Genomic DNA, 23,876 nt, shown 5'->3' on the forward strand with positions numbered 1-23,876 from the left:
TTTCACTATCCCTCTGAGGGAAGTAAGATTCCTTAGCTCTAATAGTTTGAGATAAATGACATGCAAAGTCTTGTACACCCTCAAAAACTTTACTCCCATCACACTCACCACAGATGCTATAAAGGCTCTTTTCCCCAGCGGTGTTACTTCCACTCAGGGAAGAGAACAAGCCCTTTAAAAAAAAAAAAAAAGAAAATAAAAGTCAGTGGATCTAGGCAAACATTAGGGAGTTTGCCACTCCAGACCTGCTGATAATAACTGTCTGTGTATGGCTGCAGAACCACTCTTTCCTGTAACACTCGATATTCACAGCAGCACTTAAACCTCTGCGTCCTTCTCCAGTGATCTGTTATAACCCCCTTCTTTCTTTTTTTCTGTTTTTGGCTTTTTATTTTCCATGTAATGTGTTCTTAGGATTTCAGTAGCATTCAAAGCAGAACTTTTTGGCAGAACTTTTGGCATCTCTGCATTGTGGCATCCTGGGACAGGTCTGCGAACCTCACTGTGTGTTTACCCGTTAATTATGTTGCGATCTGTCACTCTTATCAAAAGGAACAGGATGAGAGCATGCCTGTTAACCAAACAAAAGAACACTATCAAACAAAACAGTTCTCTGAGAAGAAATGCATTTGGCAATCCAAAGGAAAACATGGAATTCATAGTAAACAGAGCACACGTTTCTCAGCAATAAATTAGCCTAAACGTATGTAGGCTATTCGCATTCCACTTTGTGTTATTATAGCTGTGCAAACTATTATGCAGAAAAAGACAACAGAATCTTGCTGCAGACTGAACCAAATAAATCATTTACTTTGGCTGCTTGTGGATAAACGTTGCTAGTTTTTTCCAATGCATTTTCAGAGTTTATATCTAAAAGGTAGACTTTTGTTGTTTTTTTTCTTCATTTGTTATTACTGGAGTTGGAATTGGTAGTTTATTGTCACAGAAAAATACCTTAGGCACCTGGTAGTCCAGGGGCCACAGTGATGAATGAGAATCTAGGAGTCTTAGGATCTTTTTAATCATACATCTGCTGTTTGGCTTCAGTAAGTCTCTTCTATTTTCTGCACTGTGCCTGGTTTTGCTAATTAAGGAGAGTGAGGCTGTCTTCTGTGAGGTGTTAATGTACTACATGGCTTCTACAGGGCAATGCTCATCTTGGTTGTGACCTCAGTGCAGTAAAAAACCCCACTACTCAATTAAACAGTCCATTTACTAGTTCAGTAAAGTAGAGGATGACCAGCTAATGCTGTTTTTTCTAGTCATTATCGTACTGTAAAACTTGGCAGACCATTGTTCTGATTAGTTAGATGCTTAAGGTAAGGCTTATAAGACTGAAGTCTAAGTTGTAATTTTGACTTGCAGATTCTTGGACCATCCTGACTTCTGTTGTTTAGAAGTTTATCATTCTAGTGACTTATGACATATATAAGGTAAATATTTGAATGTATCTCCACCTTAAAAAAAAGCATGCAGGGAAGGAAAATGGGGAATCAGACAGGAGAACATCATTTTACAATTTGTGACTTGAGACAGAAAGCCCACAGACCCTAGCTAGTGTAATAATTGCGTAAAAATGTTGAGAAAATAGTCTTATATTGTGTCTTTTCATGCTGCGTCTCTGTAAAAATATCATCATTATTACAGTAATCATAAAAATAAATGCAGTGTTGCCACTGTTTAGTAAACTTCACTATCTGCAAGACCTAAGCAATACCACAAATTTCATCTGAGGTAGCATTTTTTGCACAGTGAATACAAGCAATTCCATTAAGGCTGAAGATGAGCTACTGTGAACTCCATTTTAAAGTATAGATTACAGTTTATGCTAAATCCTTCTGGTTTTGCACTTTATTGTTTTCCATTTGTCAGAATCTGATAGACGCAGAAAACCCTATGAAACTTCCTGCTTCAAGAATTCCTGATGGAATTGTTCCAGTTCTGCCTGTGCAGTTCAAATACATTTATTTTCTAGCTGATTATAAGACCAGACCACAAAGAGCTGAGCCAAGCTTAGCAGAAAGCAAACTTAGGGCTTTGTCCTACCTGGCCAGTGACTGGGTATCAAATTGTGCAAAAGGAAGAGAGAAATACTTTCTTACAGACTTAGGTCAGAGGTCTAATGTATTTGTTAGTGTGTGATTTCTGCATTGGGTAGACTCTGCAAAGATACATTAGGATCTAGGGGTGTCCTTGGAACATGCACAGCAGCTTACCAGGGGGGCTGATTGGTACAAGGGACCCCAGTTTGAATCCATCGAGGACTAGCTCCATGAAGAGATTTAAATGACTGACGTGGAGTTCAAGGTACACATATCCCAAACTATGGAAGGCATTGAGAGCACACTGACAGTAAAACTGCCATTTTTTCCCCTTCATAGAGTGGTAGAGGCTGGAAATAAGGACATTTAATAACAAAGCAATTTTTACGTGCCAGAGATCTACTCAGTGCCTGAGTTTTAACTATTGATGCTGCGTGTCCTGTGCAGCCAGTGCTGGTTGGTGTGTGATGTGAAGCTCTTTAGGAAGATACTGCCTCCCACCATTTTCAGCTTAGGAAACTTTCTGGATCCTTTCCAGGATACAACTCAGCTATATGTTCAAGTAAGTGTTGGAGCTTCCATCTGTTTTCTGATTCCATTATAGTACCATACTCTTAATTTTTCAGTGATCTAGGAAATTGCTTGTGATACCTGGATCTGCAATACATTCTGAATTCATTTGGATGTTAAAATACAGCAGAGAAAATTGTGGTGACAAAGCAAACAAGTTAAAAGTTTATTTTGGCATGAAATGGTATCTTTGATGGACTAGGTGAAAGCAAGCCTAGACCTAAGCTTCATGATCATGAAGGATCTCACCTTCTTCTGTGGAAAAGTGGTAATTCTAGTTTAGACAACTAGAACAACTATTTCTAGTTGAAGAGAAGTGAATGCAATGAAAAAATGATCCCCCTGCTGTCTGTTTGGGGCAATATGATAAAGCACAGTTGGTCTGATATGCCCTCCAACACTCTCAGGTGCCTTTTCACAACCTCCTTTGGAGGGGTTTGTGCCTGACTGAACATCTGTAAAACAGATGAAGGTGAGTCTCGGCTCTTACTCTTTTTTTCCTGCTGTGAGGCAAAATTTGTAGTTTTCATGCAACCAAAATTGACTTCCACTTTCAAATTTTTTTTTCCATATGTGCAAAGACTGTGATTCTGGATAGAACAGTGAAAAATTATTCCCTTCTCCCTGTTCCCCTCCTTCCCTTATAAATGGCAGGTGATATTTCACATGTGTCTATTAACCACTGTCTCTTTCTGAACCGCAGGTTGGCATGAGAGACCAGAGATTATTGGAACTGTGAATTGCACACAGTTATCATCTTTTTTTATCTTTCAAAATATCACAACCAGGAAACTTTAAGGATTCTCATGTACTTCCTCAGTACTGATGCACTTTGAATTGTTACAACGCATTTTGAATCATCTCCGTGGAAGGTGAGAAGGAGGCAGATAAAACCCTTTACTGCAGAAGGCAGTTTGCTGGAGCATCTTTATGGATATAATTTTCAGAGGTGAGCATGCTCCATTTCTTCCATTATTCTTTGTTCTTGAACTGCAATGGATTCACTACGTTTCTAGAGAAGACTCAGCTGAGTTTCTCTTTGATGTTCAGCCAGACAACCTTTATCTGTGAGTTTTAAAAACTGGCAAAACAGAGCTGATGCTCCAAATGCTGCTCAGGGCCTTTTGTTTTATCTCCTTACCTTTTTATTATCTTCCTGTACTGGAGAGCCAGGAAGAGCAAGAACCCCATCTTGATACCAATTATGCTGACTCTTAGCAAAGCAAAGGAAAAAACCACAGAACTTCAAATGAAGCAAAATGTTCTCTAGCTGAAGAATGAGTGGGCAGTCTTAGTCGCTCAGAACATGTGAGCTATGCTCTTACAGCTTCTCTGTGCCTCTGTTTCTGTGATGGTTTTAATTGGCAGGTACTAATACTTTCCTGCCCACAGGAGGAATACGAAGATTATTCAGTGTTTCTGAAAAGCTTTGAAGATGAACAAAGATGCTCCTGCAGAGCTGTCTGTGATTTCATCAGGGCTGAAAAACCTACTGGTTTATTTTGCTGGTAGTTATTGTTGTTTCTCACTGGAGAAAAAAGTTGTTTTTCCTCACTATTGGATGGGCTGGATTGTCCTGTGAGGCTGGTATGTGATGCAGGTGGTGTGTGATGCACAAGCTGGGCTAGCGAGTCTGCCAGAAAAAGTGTGTTCTCTGAAGAACTGTTCCAGGCATGACCCATTCATTCCTGGCCTGTAGCATCAGCAACTTAGGACATTTCTGTACAAATTTCTGTGATGGGAAGACTGAGGGCAAATTTTTGGTGAACATTTTGTGCTCATAACTACCAGTAGGCAGCAGTGAAGTGCTGGTGTTAGAGACAGCATGAGAAACCTTTTTCAATGTCAGTGGCTTGGTTTGTCCAAGAGAGAGGGTTTGGTGAAAAATGAAGCCACAGACCTGTTCAAGAGGTGGATATCACTATGCATCTGGCAAAAGTGTTATGCCAATTGTACCTATGTGGACAATTTTGTGTTTCTTGGTTAGACCCAACTACCTCCACTGTGGACTAGTGTACTTGATGCTAAAGGATCTACAGTGACAGTGCTGTTCATTCCATCTATTTTGAGCCTTTTTGTGTGATAGAAAAACTAAATTCTTGTTGCACGTTCTTATGTTTCTACATCAATTACAGTATACATCTTAATTTAGAAACTCAATATTGAACAGACATTGGCTTTTAACACAACTCCCTGCAGAACTGCAATGCTGCAATGAAACAATGGGTAGCATTTATTCTACACTACAGTGTTTCTACTCAGCAAAGTGTCAGAATATCCTTGTTGAGGGTAATGTCATGTTTAGGAGTTTGAGTAATGTTCCCACATAAAAACATGCATTAACAATCAGTTGTCTTACAAGTGGAGAATAAAGTAGATATCCATTAGTATATTAACTCCTTGGCGGTAATAACAAATAATTATTCATTATTGAAGTGTCTTCTTGACATTTCTGCTGCTGGAATTTTTAGGACTACAAAATGTTCTCAGATGTATTAGAAATCTATTGATGGATGTTTGGTTAGTATCAAGCTTTTAGAGCAAGCTGCTCTTCTGGATTGCTGCCTAGTTAATTGGTGATTAATGAATGCTTCCATTTTGTATATGAATTTGGAAGCCTGTGTTCTTGGCATTGTTGAAGTATGTAAATGTCTTTCTGAGATAAAACATGACAGACAACACCTAAAATACAAGTGCTTTGTTCTGCTACCTGTCAGATCAAGGGAAAGGTCTGGATTCTCAAAGCTGTGAATTTAACTGGGAGAGGAGATGAGCTGGCGAATGCTCTGTACTCAGTTCTTTTTGTGACATCCTCTCAAGTCATTTTGCATACTGAAGGGCAAAACCAGCAGATGAAATATATGGATGTCCTTAAATATAATGTATTTGTAAATAAAGGCCTGCAATCTATTTAAACTAAACAATTTTAAAGAGCAAATGCAACTTTTTTTTTTTTAAAAAAAAAGGCAAATGACCTTATCAGGTGTCTGGCAGCAGGTTTGGCTGGATGTCTGAAACTTCAGAAGAAAGTATTGGTTTAAAAAAATCCAATTACCATGACTGGGTGAAATCCTGAGTGGTGATAAATCCTGGAAAGGTCCTTTGAAATTAATGGGAATTGTGGGAACTTAACAATTCCTAGAATTTGACCAAGCATCCATAGGAATGACCTCTTTTAACTGTTGGTAATTAAAAGGTTATTCTTGTAATGGAACAGCAAGCTGTGCTATCTGTACTGCTGCAATCATTACCTTGCAATTAATTTTCTTTAGGGCTTTCAGAAGTAGCTCTGGAAGCTGACAGCTGCAGCCTACAACATATCAAGTGCTTTAGGTAGCTGCTTTAATGAAAACTCAGATGAGTGTAAGGTCAGCCTCTCCACAGTCCGTTCTGATTAGATTTCCACTTTCCTTTAGAAACAGATCACATCTGGCCCAAAGACAGAAGCCCATTGTACCAGCCGTGTAATAGAATAGGTGTTGTTTTGTACTTCTCATCTCTGAAAGATAATGACAGGGAAAATTCATTCTCTGCTGCTCTTTAGTAATCTCCCATCTGTTATTGTGTTTGTGTGTGCAACTGGATGCAAAAACTAATCACAGACCTCTGCTTTTAAAAGACTTTTTTTGTTAGCTCCTGTGTCAACATTAGCTGACGCAGACAAGGTTGCTGAAGCAGAAACGTTGCAAAGCGGTGTGGAACGTCGCTCAGCTGTATGTGCCAGACTGGGTTATTAACATCACAACTTCCGTGGAAAGCAGTGGCTACAAACTTCCAGGACAGTTTCATAGTTTTTTGTCCACTTTATTATGCTCTAGGTGAGGCCTCTAGTTTCTTGGAAGGCTGTCTTTACACCTGGAGCAGAATGACAATGTTTCTGTCATGCAGAGTTTAATCTGAACTCAAGGAAGAATTTGGCCTGGTGGATTTCTAATATTCCTTTCTGAGATGAGCAATTTAGAAACAGCATTTTTGTTGCTTGTGGACTAGCACGTGTTCTAACCCACAAAAGAACAAAACCTGCTTTCCTAGTTTTGAAGCAGAGGGTAGAAGCATGGAAGTGTTTTTGGAGGTGGTAGCACTGCTGGTGGGTCCTGGCAAACCAGGGCAAAAATCAAGTGTGCACCAGACTTTTCACTTAGTAACATACTCATGGCCAGACATCAATACGTGGGGGTGAAGGGAACAAACCTGTGTAAAGTCTGGACTCCTTTAAAGTGCCCAGAATTTCAGAAGGACAGAATTTCACTGTAATATTTTCAAAGAGATGGGAATTGCTGCAAGGGGAAATGACAGCTGTGAGGAAACAGCCAATGCTTGTGTTCTGTTTTGTGAAAAATGTACCTGATGCTGTTACTCATTTACTTTTGCGTTGTATCTCAACAGGACCTCTTGAGCTGTTGGTCAGAAAGGCAAATCTAAGTGAACTTCCAAGAATCATCTTAAAATGAGCAGTGTCACCATGAAGGTACAACAGCCACACCATGAGGGGATATTTGCTGGTACGCAGTGAAGAACGTAAGAAATCTCTACAAGAGCAGCCTGAAGTGCAGCACTGAGTTGATGGACAAGCACATGGAGAGAATAAATCACAAACTGTTCTTCAGGAGAAGAAAAGTTAATGTAACTCTTTGCTTGTCTCTTCTGACCTAGGGACCTTAAGGTGCTGTATGCTGAGCAGTTAATAAATGTTGTCTTTTCTGTCCTATGTTGCTGTAAAATGTCTCCTGTTGGATGTGAATCATGAGAAGGCTAATGCTCAGTGGAGATCCACCCCCCAAGGGAAAAAAAACAAAGTGAGAAACAGGATGTATGGAAGGAATCCAGTCAGAATGGACAAAAAAACTTTTGCAAAAAATAAAAGGAGTGATGGTAGGTTGCTTTAAGCTGAGGGGGGTCAGATTGCTGCATTGTAGTGCTCTTTGAGGCAACCAGTTGTGGAAGCTGTAACAACAAAATACTAGTTTAAAGAGTTTTGTGAACAACTGATGCTTTGGAAGGCAGCGATTCTTTTCTTTTTTCCCCCTTTTATTTTGGGTAAACGTACTCCAGGAAGCCTAATTGAAGCATGTGAATATTTCCATTGAAAGTAATAAGATTAATCATGCCAGGACCCAACAACTTTAAGTATCTTCCTAAACAATGACTCCAGAATCTCAAACATTTTCTTGGGCTTCCTTAGGGCCCTTTTGTTTCGCTGTAGTACCTCCAATGGAAAAATTATGCACAGTAAATTACTGAGTTGATAAATCCTGTTTCTTTCCATGAATGCTGTCCATAAGTCCCCTAAACATCAAAACTTTGTTAGCCTTTTCAAGTTTATTCTTCAGTACAGCCATCTCCTCTATTATTTCATCCATATTTTTAAATAGATTTCAAAGCTTATAAGAGTGTTTTATAGCTAAATCAGTAGACATTTATAGGTAACAGTAAAAAACAGTGTAAAATATAAATGCATATCGGAATACAGAAGATATAAGTAAATTAAATATGCTCCTATCTGATAGGTGGGAAGGTGAGTAAAACCTTTACTCATGTGATACAAAGTTTTATTTTGTGTATCTTTCATCCTAGAATATATGGGAATGTAATTTAAGGTATCAGCATGGATAGTTTGTATCCTTTGGTGGAAGACACTTCCTACCTTTTTTCATCCATGACCTATGTGCATAATTGAGAAGATTGTTCATTCTGCAAAGAATCTTTGGAGAAATGGCACAAAATGGGTTGTGTTGATGTGAAACACATGTATTCCAGATGCAGGTAACAGAAAAAGCCATCAGGCTTTGTGGGAGCTGGTTAGTTTGCTTGTAGCCATCCTATTTCAAATCTCAGTTTTGTTTTTGTGAGCATATTCAGGGCATCTTTATTCTAACTTTGTCCCTTGTGCTTTGATACGTTTCCTGATCTTAAATTCATGTTCTTTTCATTTGTGCTGTACTGGCCATTTAATCAAGGGAACACTGTATGTGCACATAAAGAATTCAGAGTTCAGGGCCTTGGTGAAAGCTTTTAAACACTGAAGTCCTTGGGGTGTGTGGTCTCCCTTGTATGGACACCTTCCTATTAGCCATAATGGCAATGGTGTCCATGAATACTGTATCTCCATTAGATTTTAGACAGACATAAAGCACAGCTTTTGGTCCTTGCATATCTACTGGATTATCAAAAGCAAATATACACATGCTAAAATGAAAGTCCCAGGTTTTAGAGGACCAGTGAAGTGCATCAACTTAACCCTGTCTTCGTAGCGACACGGTGAGGTGTGAACATTTCTAGGCAGCATTCCTGGCCTGGTGACTTGTGGGTCCAAAATGGGGGTAAGAAAAAGGCATAAGATGTCCCTCTTTTATACACAGATACTTTCTGTTAAAAAAATAACCCATGATTAAAGAGATAGACTTTTAAACAGATAGTTGACCTGAAAACTGTGCAAACTGTGCCTGGAATGTACAATGTATATGCTTTTTAGATTAAATTTGGGTTTAAGTGAAAGAAAAGCCGGTAGCCAGTTTGGAATTTGCATTTTTGGCAGCTTTACACAAGAGTTCCAGTTTGTGGTCTGGGCTGAGCTCTCCAGAGGAGACAGCTGAAGACAGAGTCACAGTCTGTGATTCATTTCATTTCATGACATTCTTTTAGACACATGAAAAATTTTCTGATGGCTGTTGTGCTTCGGTGTTTATGAATCTCACAGTGAGCAGCATAAATAAGGAAGCAACTGCCCATATTAAGCACAGGATCTAAGTGGCTCACAAGCAATGGATGAGCAATTAATTTTGAGTCAGAAATGGTTATGGTATAGGAGAGAAAGAATGCAATTTGCAGCAAAGGTTTTAATGCAATCCTGAGAATATTAAGTAGAAGTTTTGTTTTATTTGGCACTTTCAGAGGTCTCCCAGTGGAAGACTAATGTTCATAATTCAGCAAGGTTGTTGATCACAAGTGAGAAGAGCCAGTGGAATAATTAAAGCATAGGAAAAAATGTTATTAAAGAGGAAGAGTTCCAGGAGCTCAATCTACTTAATCTATCAAATTTAACGTGAAAGGATGGTTTCGGCAGTCATTATATGAGAAATATAATTTATATGTTCTCATAATATATGACAAATATAATTTTCCTACGGAGGGCTTTCTGAAATCTGTCAGATGAAAATAAAGTGAGTTCTGATGTTTGAAATTGATAAATTAAGAGCCAGAGGATTCAATACTTTTGTTAACAATTGGACCTCCATTTGCCAGGGAAGCCATGGATTATGTCTCACTGGACACATCTTAAGTCAAGAATAGATATTGCTTCATAAAATGTGAATTTCTGGAATGAGTTGTGCCTTTAACTCTCTCTCTCCTGACTCTTTCAGTTTTGTGTTACTCTTGACAAGCAAGTATGTGTTATGGGTTGGTTACAATGGTTTTACATGTGGACTAATGACCTTTAATGCATGCTTGTTTTTCCCTTATGACCTACTAAGATAGGTCCTACTAAAAGTGTATGTATAGAAAAAAAAAATCTAAAACGTTCCCTTTCCCTGCTTAGGAGCCAAAACACAATTGCACCCAGTTATCTGTATTCATGGAAGGTTATGTGCCAGGTCTGACAATGTTAATTTAAAGTGGGTTAAACTTTTGCACATTGTTTACAAATTGGGTTCTATAAAACATCCTGACTACCTGGAAATGACAGTGATTGATGGGAAGTAACACACACACAATTAATACTGACTGAATTGCTAATTACAGGATTGACATCTCATTTGCAGTGAGATGCTGCAGGTCTTTTGCAAAAAGAACTGACAGTGTTGTCATGTTACTTCTCCATTTCCTTCAGCTTGTAGTCTGATGCCCTGTAGTTAAAGTTCAACTAAAGATTCATTCTTGTCTTGTAAAATTCTCCTGCAATGTGAGAAAGGCCTTAGGAGGAAAAGTGAAGTGGCCACCACTCCCCAAGAATTAACTCTCTCCTGAGACTTTTTCCTATCAAAGAAGATAAATTGTGCTACACTTTTCCTACTTGTTTTATTAGTTACACCAGCTTTCTTACCCTTTCTGCTTTGTTTCCCTGGCATGCAGAAAAAAGTAAATAGTGCTGATGCAGAGGAAGACTGTGCAAGACTCCGGCTTGAAAAGAAGGTACACTTGAAATGGTACATATTATTAAGGAAACCCTTGTATCTGCAAAAAGTAATTTCAGAAGCTATGTTATGGAGTTGCCCTTAAAACAGTAGTTACATGTACTGAATGCTGAGGTTTGTGGAAATGGGCTGGCCAGGTGCAATTGCACAGATTTAGCACAGCCCAGCATCTGCTGTCTTGGCCTGGCCACGTGGATACAAAGATCAGTGCAGATACTTGATGACCACAGCAAGATTATCTGTTACAAGGTAAGATTTGAAAGGATTTTAAAATAAATGCTGTGATCTGGCATGTGCTGATGGGTGGTGGAGGTAGAGAAAAGGGAACCCTAAGGAAGCAGAGGCAGAGAGTGGCAGCACCAACACTGACAATGGAACCAGAAGCTGCAGGGTATAAAAGAGTTGGCTCTATGGGGTGTTCCCAATGCTGCAGAATTGCCACTACTTCTTCACCACCTTAAAGAATAGGGAAGCCAGTGGGATGTATCCTCAGCAGTCCTGTGGGTTTTGCCTCAGGCTTTCTCAGAAACAGAGACCCTATTTTGTGTAAGAAAAGAGTCTTGTGGCTCAGGTGATTTCAGAGGGACAGTGCACACTCTTTGATATGATTCCACCCTTCATCTGTTAGCATAATTAATTTACAGGAGTGATGTATGAAATGTGCTCCCTATGACCTATGGAGAGGATTAAAAAGGGGCTCAGTCAAATCCAGCAGAGTCTAGAAATATCCACAAGTCTGAAATATGAGGAGACTCCAGTAGTAGTGCAGAGGAGGCTGAGCTATGCATGGACATCCTGGGGCAGAAATATTTCTTTACCTCTGGGAAGAACACATGTGCAGAGGAAACTTTCCTCTGCATTCCCCCAAGCATTCTGCACATCTGCCTTGCTTGCAAGGAGGAAGATTCAAGGATGGCTTTTGACCACAAGACCTGCAAAATGAAAACAGTAATTTTTTTTTCTAGAGACAGAAAGAAGCAGCTGCGTTATTTGCATGGCTTATCTGAGACATTTCATTTCAATGAGAGCTGCACATGCACACAACCCAGTGGAAGAGACTTAAAGATATGCTTTCTTTTGGCAGTTTTTGGGGGGTGGTTGTAGCATTGCAGATAATCTCACAGGAAGATAGTCTTGGCTTGGGCTGCATCCTCCACATGGCTCATTAGTGAGGTGGGATGAATGAGTGGGCTCACAAGTAGGTAAAAAACTCCAGCTCTTTAATCTTGAGGTTTTATAATTGCAGGAATAGAGTCAGAAGTTGTTTGCAAGTTTCCTTCTGCCTTACTGAGGACTGGTGAGAACAGTGGGGGACAGGAGTGTTGTCTTGTAAGTAATTATTCAAACAGTGGGTGATGTGCTTACAGCTTATCACCCTATCTGCACTATTTGCTTACAAAATCAATCCCAAATGGAACTGTGTTTTATACAGGAAGCACATATGGTGTCAGACTCCCACAGCATATAACCTCTTCCCTTTCAAGTTCAGTGGTGACAGGAATGGAAAAGAAGAATTTTGGTTTCTTAGAAGCTGTTTCATGACTTCCTCTGAAAGAATTTTAGGAACTCCAAAGTCTTTAGAGATAGAAAAGTAACTGATGATATTTTTAAGTTTTGAAATAAGAACAATGTCTAACAGTTGTTATTCTTTACTGGTCTTCCTAACAAAATATGATATGACAGGAATGCTAAGTGCCTTCACCTTAGCAAAAGGACTTCTAATTCATTCTTCAAAAGTCTCTGTTTTACTCATTTTGACACCTAAAATGTGAAAATAGCTAGTAGGATACATATCCATATCATTAAAAGAATTACTGTCCTTAATATCCAGGATCTACCAGAAGGAGAATATGCCCTGTATCCATCAGTTTTTTTACTGTTCTTATTTATAGTATAAGCAATAGAAATACCATGGTGTTCAGTCAATTTTCTCAGAAGGGGTTTTGATTAATTTTATGCTTACTCAACCTCCTGTCCAGTCTTTCCCCAGATGAAGTCCAATGGAATATGGTTTTAAGATCAGAGACAGGAGGATAAGGTACTTATGTTTGCTGACTAAGGCCATAGATAATTTTAATGGGATAGACTGACATGTTCTAGCCACAGTAGAGCACAGAACCTCTACTTTCCAGGCATTAATGTGGCTGAACTCACAAGAGCCACCCAGGCCTGTCAGAGAAATCAGCACTTTTCTAGTTCACACTTACACAACCAGCAGCATGTCATTCTTTTAATCCCTTTAGGGGGATGAATATTTTATGGCAGATTAGCTAACATGACATACCTAATAAGTTACTAGAAAATGAAGTGTGTGGTTAACATTATTTATGCTAAGCATAGTATGGGTTTGTGATAACAAAAGTGCCTGATGGGGTTGTTCCACTACAAGGAAAGTTACTGTAAGGCCAGAATTGGTGGATGGAGGTGCAAGAGTTGATGTGTAACTGACTGTTTGACTTGAAAACAAGCACATTTCCATCCTGTAGAATCGAAATGTTTTTCTGCTACGACCACCAAACACAGAATGATAAAGTTTTCCTGGCACAGGCAGTTTATTATGGTGATAAAAGGAACATGAGACTAACAGTAATAACAAAAAAAACAAATTTCTCATGGAAAATTGTAGGTGACTTGCAAGTAGCAAATGTGTGAGTGATCTTTCTTCTGGTTATTTTTGCAAAGTACTTACATGCATTACATGTATGCATTAGATTATTAATCTATGCATTACACATTGTCTTTATAGGCTTGATTTTCCCAAGAGTCATGTGAAAACACCTGTGATTTTTAATTGATTTGATTAATGAGTAAACTGGATGAAGCTGAATGTAAGTTTGTGTTTGGAAGAGGAGATGAAGTGCTGAAGCCAAGAGAACCAGTAGTTTTCTCTTCTGGGAGAAGGGAAGAGCCTGTTTCCTGCTGCAAAGCTCGTGTTTGAGGAGAAGAGAGGACACAAGTAGTTTTTACCTGAAAATGTGCTGATATGTGAGTATATGCAGGTGGACAGAAACCTCATATTTTCATTCAGGTGAGCTTAATAAACCACTGTGCCACTGATGTCAGTTGAGTAGTGGTAGTAACAAGCTTGTCTTGAAATTAGATTGATAACTCCAGGGAACTTGGTGATTATTTTGTACACTAATACTTGAAATATGCAGTATATTGAATTTATAGTCAGTATAGAGTACAATTGTAATGTGCTGATGTGTAGAGATTGTACCCCAACAAAAGGTGGACTTGAGTCTTCATTTATTAATTATTAATTAATAAATCAACTCACTCTTCAATCCTGACTCACTTTTTTGGTGAAGCAGGCATTCCAAGTCATCCAATTTAAATGGGATTAATACTGGAATTAGAGTTCAGATCTTTCAGTGCTATCCTGTCTCTAAGTTGCCTCCTTGTAATTTTTCTTGTGAGTATAGAAGATCTAATTTAGGTCTGTGTACCTAATTACTGGCACTGTGCACTTTGGGATGCAGAGCCATAAAAGGTGACAAGGCACCTCGTGCACACATCTCATGGAACATGTCATATGTGCTCACAGAAAGACAGGACATGTAAAGCAGGGGTGATGTACAGGGAACCAGGATGTGATAGAACTTTGCTGTTTGGCATTGTGTTGGATCACAAAGCTGCTTGAAATACATGCTGTTCTTCACTTTTTTTATTAGGAAGAATTGCCTCTGAGAATCACACTCCTTCTTTCTTTGCTCATTCAATTTAAGACCTAATTGTGAAGAAAGGCTATGAGCTGGGTTATCAAATCAAATCTGTTCACATCCATGAAGGAACCTACATATTTTATGGAAATTAAAAATATTTTATGAAATGTAAATTATTACATTATTCAAAATTAGTGAATAGAGCACATAATTACTTATTACTAATATTGAAATATAGTTACAATATTTAGTTAATGATTTGGTCACATACAGCTTCTAAAATGATACTTCTGATTAGATTCAGGAAAAAGCAGACTTTCCTGTACCTCAGAGAACATACAGAAGTTTCCACATCTTTAGAAGTTACTGAACAAATAACTGGTAGGATGACAAAGGGGGCTGCTGTGTACCATCTCCAGTACATTCCTCTCTGGAATCAGGATTAGGGGCCAGGATACAAGAATGATAGGGAAACAGTTCCTATGACTTGCAGGTAAATAAAGCCTTAGGTTCCAGCTTCGAAATTCTGTGCATAAAACTAACTTTCTTCACATCAGAAGGATGGAGTGTTGAGATCAATAAGCCAAAGAAAAATGAACACACTGGTGAACAGATTCATTCCTGAAAATAATTTCTTTATTCGTACCATGTAGTAGAAGAAAAATGAGAGACACCACACTTTGTCAAGCAGTATTAAAATATGTATTCATCTAGCTGAGAGTTTTAGGGATGCAATTTTTAAATAGTTATTTCAGTATTTTATCATTTTACCACTGGCTGCTTTGATTTGCCTAACAGGTTTGTGCTTTATATGGTTCTCTTTTAACAGGTTTTCACTGTATAGCTTTGATCTGAAATAACTGGGTCAGAGGAGAGTTCTTAGCAGTTCCTTTCTTACATGGTAAATGGCATTTCTTTACAGATATCACATTCATAGATATATTAAGAAACCACTTTTATTTGGTCTAGTCACATAACAGATGTGGAAGTTCAAGTATTCAAACTCTATAAATTATGTAGATACGAGGACCAAAGGTTTTTTTCTGTTTCCTGAGAATGTCTGTTTTGGATAGGAATGGCAAATGAGCCAAGGCAGCTTACAGGAAAATGTACTTAGCTGTGTGCTATTCGTGGTTAAGTATATCCAGCCCTATAGTACTTCTGGCCTCTGTTTGATTCCCATTGTCCTCAGTGAGCCAAAAATACATTATTCAGTGTTTTGCTGAACTGGGCCCAGCTTCAATGAAGTGCTTTGACTCCAAGTGTCTGTGTAGTTTATAACTTAGTGTTGATCCCACAAGAAGTAGGAGGCTAGATATGTTTTGAATCTAAGCTATAATACATTTGATTATGAAAACGTTTCAGAGACCTCTTTCTAGTAAAGTCAAAAGGAACACGAGATATTCCCAGTAAAATGAAAGTAGGTCTTAAAGAACCCAGTACCATTTCTTGTTTATAAACAGAAGACTGAGAACATATTTCAAAGTTTGAAAACTAATTCTAAGGGCAGAAAGTAAGTATTTCCATTTTCTCTTTCCTAAAGCGGTCGTTCATCTATAGAGCAAAATTGCTGTGGGAGCAGAAAGAAACACTGGTTGTGTATAAAAGCAAATACCTTTGCAACCCTGTAAACAGATTTTTTAGAAATGGAGAAGCAGGCAGAGCGTACTTTCTCTAACAATTCCCGGTTTGATGCTTAGCTAGGCCATTTCACTCTATTTAAAGAGTCATGATTAAAATAATATCTAGAAAAGACTGAAGAGTAGAATCTTTCCTGAGGGAAATGCAATTTCAACATTGCTTTCAGCCCAAACTAATGAAAAAGTCCAAATATCAAAATGTTTTGCTGAATTGAAAGGCTCAGAAACATCTCAAATTCACAGTAAAGGAATAAAAACCTCTAATTTGAAATTTTTTTACTCTCTAAGTTGGTATCTGCATAGGCCTGAATGGGAACTTCAGTTTTGAGTGTTAAGACTCTTTACTTCTAGAGTTTCACCTCGCCTGGGGGGTTACTTTGAGGGAGCCAGGTCAGGGAGCCAGCATGCCCAGAGCAGAAGGGATGACCTGGGACACAGTGAGAAGGGATAGGGAATGGGATTAGCACAGGCACGTCCTCAGCTGGTGCTGAGAGTGGGCACACAGGTCCACATGGAGAGCAGGTACAAAGGATTTCCTGTTAACAAACCTTTAAAACCCCCATAGTCTGTCACCTCTGCCTTGTGCTGCCTCCTGCCTGCCCTCAATTATTGGGAGCTGGAGGTAGGCTGTGGTTCCAAATACATTTGCTGCAAAAAGCCATAATCCTAAAATCTTCTTTGGTGTGACAGGAAGAGATGTCTGTGAGAGTCCCCAGAGGGGGTGGCAGCATTCCCTCCCTGAGCCCTGGGGCCAGCAGCCCACTCTGCTGTGAGCTGTGCCTTCTGCAGCCAGCCTGGGTCGGAAGAGTTACACTCTGTACCCTCCAGCCCCACCTCATGTTTTGTTTCAAAAAGGCCAATTCCTTTGATAATCACCACCCTTTTTTAAAGACATCTTTATATAGCAAAGGCTACTAATCAGCCTGCATTCCTCTTTTGCAGCATACCTTGTGGCTGTAATTGCATGTATGTGGTAGATTGGTTACTCATCGATTTATTGTGATTAATGCTATTGGAACTACATATACGAAATACAGAAATTCTGCTTGGTTCTGTATGTGGAGCTATGGTAATGTCTTTGTGGAGTGACATACTGGTGTCCTGGATGTAACCTGCTGCCGTGCTGGGGCTCAGGCTCAAGGTGTGAGCATTCAGAATGGTCTGCACTTGAATAGTCTCTGAAGAGAAGGGGCAGATTGAAGCCAAGATGTCTCTAGAAATGTCTGTGACAGTGAGAAAAGAGAGGACTTTTTTTTTATTATTATTAGCAAAGAACTAGAGCAGTAACTCATTTTTCTGTAACTATTGCAGGATTGTCCTCTACAGAGTTGCTGAAAATACGATTTCTATTCTGGAATAAATATATGATTTTAACCTCAAGTTTGAAATGTTGTTTGAAGCTGTATCAGTTTTGTCTGCAGTGTTAAAGCAGAATAAAGATAGCAGAATTGTGTTTTGCCAAAGCTGTGCACGGTGACAGTCTCCCTGCAGAGAGAAATCTTCCTCTCTAACAATGGTAGTTCCTTTTGACCTGCTTACCAAAGGATGATGAAAAGCTGCAGAAACAATTGTGTTTACAGCTTCTTGGTTGCATAATGATTTATTGCTTGCTAGGGATTTTATGGACATCGGGAAAAAGGTTGATGATGAAAACAGGAGATGCTGGAGGGTTGTGCTTTTCACTCCTTTGCAAAGAAAAATGTGTATTTTGTAGCATTTCATGTTGTATTGCTTGTTTCTCTAGTCAGTTTGTTTTTGTAGCAATGCAAAGTGTTCAGTTGTTACCTGCCTAGCTGTAAAATGTGTTATTTCACATGGTTCTGTAAAGGAAATTGTAAGGTTTATAGGTACAACCTCTAACAATTCACTGTCCACTGTAATGGAAATAAACCTATAGTTTAGTGTATTTATGTACCTCCACCCTTCTCCCAGCCTGTAAACTGAGGTTGAGTTAGTGCTGGCATTCTGCAGCACTTTGTTTTTTCACTACATCAGAAACGGGGAAGAGGCTTCTTACAGAGAGGTTGGAAGCTGGAAGCTCTCATACCAGCAGCGTGGCTTCAGGAAGTAGGCAGGAGTTTGCTGCAGTAAGGCATTCTGATCACAAGTCAGGCTACTGCTTTTGCTGTTGCTTTGGCATTCAAATGCTTTCAAGTGGTAGCCCAGAGAGATGCCCAGTGATGCAGACTTGAGGCAAAGGCACAAGTGAAGCTGGAGCCCTGTTGAACTCAGCAGGGATTTCTGTCATGGGTTTTGTAGAAGGCTCTCACAGCGAGCCTGAGCCCTGCTGTACTGTCTTGGGGTTATTTCTTCTTCAGCAGTGACACCAGTTTTGGAGGAAAATAACTATTTTTATTGGGATTTTTATTAAAAGGCAAATAGTTGCTTTCTGTATATTTATGTTTCTAGGCCTTGGGTTGACCTTTCTTTAGCCTGCATCAAACAACACTTTGATGCAATCACATACAAGCATTCCTGCACAGAGTCACTCTGCTGTTTTTTTCTCTGGTTCTCAAGTTACCTTAATGCTGGTTGCTGACAAGTGACTTTTCTAGCTTGATTTAAAGGTCTATTCATATGTCTTCAAAGGTGCTGTGGGTCTCTGATGATGTCAGCCTCAATCCACATATGCAGATCAGCTATCTATCTCCTTTTATGTGAACTAGTATATGTCTATATTGAGGCACAGTTTAGTCACTAGAATTTAGTCTGCATTTCTCCTCTTTATGGTGCTGTACAATCAGTTCTAAAATGTTTGATCTGCTCCCTTAAGCAGGTCACTGCAGAAATAAATAGGAGTCACTGTGGTGTTTACACAGTTTGCTAACACAGTGTGTGCAAGAACACGTGTGGTTTTTGACTGACTCAACTCTGACTGTTGAATCTGTTGTTCATACACCCCTTCCCTCAGAGCAGATAGAGGTTCATTACAGTAATGTGCTCATGCATCCAGAGCTACAGCGGCTTTTGAGAAGAAGTTTGTTTTAATTAAGAGCTTTTGTTTCCAAAATATGTGGTAAGTTATTAGCATATAAAGTAGACCTCATGAATAAAATGCAGTATGGATTTTCTAGGTGTTCCCTGGTAATTTCCTACATGCCTGGCTTCACCTCATAGTTAATGTGATGTTTCTTACCATGAAACAGCAGCTTGTCTGTAAATAACCAGCTGAGGTGCTGTACATTCAGATACTTGCTCAGCTGGTGATAACTTTTTCCAGGTGATTGTATCCTTACTGAATTATGCAATTGTGGCCATACTGAATCTAATCTAATCCATTCATTTATTTGAATTATTTAATTTTTATTCTAGTTCTTCTTGGTATGTGCTTTGTAGTAATGAGTGCATTTAAGAAAGCAAACACTTTTTTTGAAAAATTTGGAGCTGAAATGTTCTCTTTCAAGACCATTCTATAATTCCCCAAGACCACCTGTTCTACTTCTGGGTAATCTGTTTAGTTCTGTAGAAGGTTCTTTCTGTATTACAGTAGGTTCTGCAGATTCTGCTCAAACATTGTTTTCATATAATTGGATTCAACAAAAATGTTTGTGATGGACAGTGTATATTTTTCAGCACAAATAACTACTGAAAAGAAGCCATTTATAAAAAGCAAAATCCAAACAAACCCCCCCAAGCCTATCAGATCTTAGCATTGAGTAGTTAATACTTAGAATGTATAAGAAAATGTCACATCAGTGTTACAAATTTGAGACTCATATCTCAGTTGAATTTGTCTTAGTTTCAGTTATTGATTGATATATTTTTCTTTGATTTTTTTTTTTTTTAATTAAGAGCCAAAACATCTCCTCCTCAAGGCACTGTAATGAATGAATTCAGAGCAGGTTGCTCAGTCTGGATCTGAAAACCTCAAAGGGAAGATATTCCACAGGCTCTCTGGGCAATGTGTTCCAGTGTTTGACTCTCTGCTAGCTAAATGTTTTTCCATGTGTCAGGTCATGACCATTTTCTCTCACCTTCCTGCCAGGAACCTCAGTAAAACCTGCTTCTGTCTTCTTGATCACCTACTCTTAGGTATTGGAATAGGGCAAACTACTTGAGTAGGGAATACAGTCATCAGTAACCAGCTCAGTAGTGATGAAATCCCATTTTGTTTTGCTGCAGCAGGAATGACTCGAAAGAAAATATGTTAAAGAACCCCCGGATACAGGTTTGGAACACTGGTGGGTCAAAAATGCTAGCATTTATCTGGTGTTGTGTCAACAGGGAACTGTCCTAGAGGCCCAGACAAGAATCCCAGGAGCAGCTGCTGTAAGCTGACTGTGCAGGAGTCACCCAGAGACATGTAACACAGCTTAGTTCAGTTCAGCTGGGTCAGTTCCCATTAATGATCACTCTGGAGCAATCTGCCTGCGTTGTTCTGCTCAGAGCTCTACTCTGCTGTAGTTAATTGTGCCTTTTTTGGGATTCTGTCCACCCAGCTGGATATTTTTGTGTAGATCTGAGTGGTAAAGAGCCCTCAAACATTCTATCTATATGGGGCTTGAGTATTACAAGATGCCAGTGATTTCTGACTCATGATGTTAACCAGTCTGCTGTAGTGCAACAGGAATAGACAAAATCTGCTGTGAAAAATATGAAAGAGCTCAGCTGAAGGATAATATTGTCAAGTGCAATTTTCCCAACACTACTTCTTCCACAATGGCAAAAGACTTAAAAAAAGGATTAAAAAGGAAGCCTTTTTAAAGGAAGGTTTTAATTTTGTAATCAATATGATATAAATTGGTCTGTTTATTATATTGATGCTACTCACAGTTTCTTCTACATTCTTGCATAGATATTTTACATGATTATTTGAAGTCTCATACAAAATTCAGCACATATAAAGATATAATGTAACTGATAAATTTCTAAGAGAAATTCCAGACAATCTGAATGGAACTCTTTCTGGAAAAACATGAATCATTAAAGTATCACTGGTATTTTGAAAAAGTGTGTTGTAAACATAAGAAAATAAGCATTATAATATAAATGAATCTTTATCATGCAATTCATAAAGAAATTATGATGTCTAAGACAAGAGCCAGTAATAAGAAGACTTTATATATAGACCACCATATGGGTTTTCTTAGTATTTAATAAAAGCTACTTATGATAATATCATAAAGCTTTGATAATTCAAGGACTGCAGTGCTTTTGAATGGAACAAACAGGGTTCTGAGAGCACTTTATAAAGGGACAAATGCATTTTTTAAAAATAGGAAGACAAGAAAATTCTCACTCCCAAATTATCTTTGGCAAGGTCTGGTCAAATGTTCTTACAGAGATACTTGAGTACTGCTCTGCTGAAGTGGGGGCTCCATCACGGACAACACTCAGCCTTTCATCTGAAAGGGGCACTCCAAAATTCTGGCTCTTAAGCAGAAGAATATAGCAGCCCACATAGGTTTTAAGAGGATGGGCAGCTGCTTCTGTTGACGCAGGGAAAAAGTTCCTCAAGCCACTCCATTTGCTCTTGGCAGATCTCCAGTTTGTGCTGTGTGACAGGACTATAAGGCCATACTAGGGATGTTTATTTTTAAAATTCCAGGTTGCTGCCAGGTAGAATAATGAATGAGTCTGCAGTAAAGTAAGCACATGACTTTCATCTGATGATGTATGATGGGGAGAGTGCTGTATCTGTGATGTTAAAGAATATCTGTGCTACTTTGTCTCATTTTATCTCAACTATGCAGCGAATGAAAAAATTAATAAAATGAAAGATGTGGTTTCATGTTTAGACACCCATCAGTCTTAGCTTCAGCTTGTGAATATCACACATTCTGGATTTTTTTTTCTCCCTCTTTTATGGAATGGTTTTGTTTCCAAAAAAAAAAAAGCATTACTCTTTTGCAAAGTAGGCATATTGGTGTTTCACTTGAAATAGCAGTACTTCCTGACCATGATTCTGTGACTGTTTTTGGAAAACACAATCCATAGGGCACTCCAGATGATAATATAAGCAGTGAAAATTGAACTGTTTTGGTCTGACTCCTTTGGTTTTAGTTTAATTGCCTTCCCTGTGTACTGTGAAGAGAGCAGGAGCTGAAGGGAGCTGGTGCTGATGCATCAAACGTGTTTGCTCCTTTCCCAAGGGAACTCAACAGCTGATGCTGTACAGTTCCATCTCAGCAGTGCATTTCAGAACCTGGCAGGAGAGGCAGGGCAGAGTAGGGACTGATATTGTTCAGTACAAATACACAAGTGTCAGGCACCTTGCTGTTGTCCCTTTGTCAGAGCCCCAAAAGCTGATTCATGGATGGTTAAAGTGCTGTCACAGTTACTGAGTTGAAAGAAAGTGGTCCTGGAGTGGGAAAGTCATGTTATTGGAAGAAGTTCATCATGCAGTATGTCAGGGTTAGTGTATACCTGTGCTGCTGACTTGTTTAGCAGTTAGTTAACAAACATAAATTTTTGAAATTACATCAAAAAATACACCTGGAAATTTAGTTTTATTATAACTTCTGTTCACCAGAAGATGGTACTAATGTAACTGGAGTTACAGTAATACTAACCTCCCCACTTTCGTTCCCTCCAACCAAGCAGATACATTTGTGCAAGGATACCCATCCATGCTGCAAGTTAGTGCTAGTGCTCTACAGTAGTCAGAATTTCTTGGCCTGGGGAGTGAAATGTTTGGTATAAAGCATATTTTATACCTGCATAATTGTGGCTATTCCTGGATTTTGGAGTAATGTATTAGTGAAACAGCAGTTTCAGGACTGGAGAATTCATACCAGTCCCAGTTTGTACCTGCAGACTGATATGCTTACAAAAGAACTGCCCCTACTGCTTCTGTTACAATTTCCATTTAATGTTGCTCAGATAGAAAGTGTGTAATGTAAGGATCTCACTTTCCTTATATCTGATGCATGTCTTATTTATGTGTTGAAAATATGAGATTACAGTTTGTCTTCTGAGAATTACTGATCATTCCTTTAGCTGAGGAAATGAGTTGTACTGCTCTGCTCCCTTGCATTATGTATTTATGTGTTGCTTCAGGTAGGTTTGTCTGTATCACTCTATTATTGTAATAACTTTTAACACTTTTTAAAAAATCTTTTTGGTTCAATATTTCATTATTCAGAAAAATTTTGAAATATCAGAATATATTCCTCTTTAGATGAAGAGCCCAGGCAGATATAAAACATGACAATTGCATTTTGTAGTGTTGTGATATTAATGCTCTGAATGCCTTAATATGTGGATCGTTGGTAGGGTGCTAGCTTTACTACTTCTGTCATCCATTACCTAAAATTGAGAATCATTCTTTTATTTTTATGGCAAAGCTATTATGAGCTTATATAATACTGCATTTTTAACCAGCAATGCTTCAGGCAGTACTCCAGCTTGGAGGTAAAGGGCTTGTTTTGGCTTAACTGATATTTTCCCAAAGCTTTTATTAATGCGTCTACTTAAAGTTATGGTCATACTAAGAGGCATAATTACAGACAGCATGGAGACTCTTGATAGGAAAAAAAGGAAAGAAAATACATCAGGAAGATCAAAGAAGCATCTGAAGTTAATTATAAATTAGCACTGAAGTGTAGCCATCAAACAACATTATTATTACTGGAGGTTTAAAAACCCCAGTATGACCTTGCACATTGGTTAACTTTACACCAGAGTCCTTTCATTGTGTCCACTTATACCTAAGATAACTGAGGGATGAGTGACTTCTAGTCTAAAACACAGACACTAGAGATGTCATTTCCACAGGAAAAGTTCCACATTTTTAGATATTCTTCACATCACAGCACCATCTGCAATGAGAGCAATTAGAGAAACCCCATTAAAATAAGATGTATGATTGACAAGTAAAACTGAATT

At 38.7% G+C, this 23,876-nt stretch overlaps 1 long non-coding RNA gene across 1 annotated transcript; it reads left to right on the forward strand.

Annotated features, from left to right (window-relative positions):
• Positions 1-203: 203 nt before the first annotated feature.
• LOC127478385 (uncharacterized) lies at positions 204-15,697 on the forward strand. The gene is made up of 7 exons (XR_007907210.1): positions 204-2,604; positions 3,316-3,561; positions 6,999-7,275; positions 10,683-10,742; positions 11,991-12,073; positions 13,491-13,729; positions 15,239-15,697. It is a non-coding gene; the product is annotated as an uncharacterized LOC127478385 (long non-coding RNA).
• The last annotated feature ends 8,179 nt before the right edge of the window (positions 15,698-23,876 follow it).

Source organism: Manacus candei, unplaced genomic scaffold (genome assembly GCF_025592945.1).
Source record: "Manacus candei isolate 608988 ecotype Guabito, Panama unplaced genomic scaffold, ASM2559294v1 h1tg000060l, whole genome shotgun sequence".
NCBI lineage: Eukaryota > Metazoa > Chordata > Aves > Passeriformes > Pipridae > Manacus > Manacus candei.